Source organism: Scyliorhinus canicula, chromosome 30 (genome assembly GCF_902713615.1).
Source record: "Scyliorhinus canicula chromosome 30, sScyCan1.1, whole genome shotgun sequence".
NCBI classification, from domain to species: domain Eukaryota; kingdom Metazoa; phylum Chordata; class Chondrichthyes; order Carcharhiniformes; family Scyliorhinidae; genus Scyliorhinus; species Scyliorhinus canicula.
This window is the reverse complement of record NC_052175.1, coordinates 10576977-10577868: the sequence shown is the minus strand read 5'-3', so window position 1 is coordinate 10577868 and position 892 is coordinate 10576977. Positions and strand designations below refer to the sequence as shown.

The window sequence follows — 892 nt, the reverse complement described above, 5'->3', positions numbered from 1 at the left end:
CACCGGCTCCTGGAAAGAGCACCCTACCCAAGGTCAACACCTCCACCCTATCCCCATAACCCAGTAACCCCACCCAACCCAACACTAAGGGCAATTTTGGTCACTAAGGGCAATTTATCACGGCCAATCCACCTAACCTGCACATCTTTGGACTGTGGGAGGAAACCCACGCACACATGGGGAGGATGTGCAGACTCCGCACAGACAGTGACCCAAGCCGGGAATCGAACCTGGGACCCTGGAGCTGTGAAGCGATTGTGCTATCCACAATGCTACCGTGCTGCCCCAAAATGTTAATGGCCCGTACGGGGATCGAACCCGAGACATTGGCGTTATTAGCACCACGCTCTAACCAACTGAGCTAACCGGCCCGACTGTGACTAATTCGACAAATTGAGGAAGATGTGGGCCAGCAAACTCCCGGCCACTGACGGACGTGTCGTCCAGATACGAGCAGAAGCTGCCAAAGACACTCTGTTGCAAAGGGTAACGCACCATCTCGCAAATGGGTGGCACAAGGGGCAATGCCCCCTGTATTTTAATGTCAAGGATGAGTTGACGGTTGTTGAAGGGATCATTCTGAAACTGGATCGAATTGTTATCCCCCACAGCAATGCAGGACATGGTGCTCAAGCAGATCTGTGAGGGTCACCTTGGAGTCGAGAAATGCCGATGCAGAGCTCGACAGGCAGTTTACTGGCATGGGATCAGCCAGGATATCTCCAACATGGTCCTCAATCGCACCACATGCCAGAGATTCCAACCATCCCAGCCCAAGGAGACCAACAACATGAGCTTGTGACCTCTCCGTGGTCCAAGGTGGGAATAGACCTCTTTCACACAAATGTGACTGTGTACTTCTGATCGATTGATTTTCGAACTCCCCAGAAGT

General features: G+C 52.6%; 1 non-coding gene across 1 annotated transcript; it reads right to left on the bottom strand.

Moving 5' to 3' along the window:
* Positions 1-297: 297 nt before the first annotated feature.
* Positions 298-371, bottom strand: trnai-aau. The gene has a single exon. It is a non-coding gene; the product is annotated as a tRNA-Ile (tRNA).
* Positions 372-892: the final 521 nt, after the last annotated feature.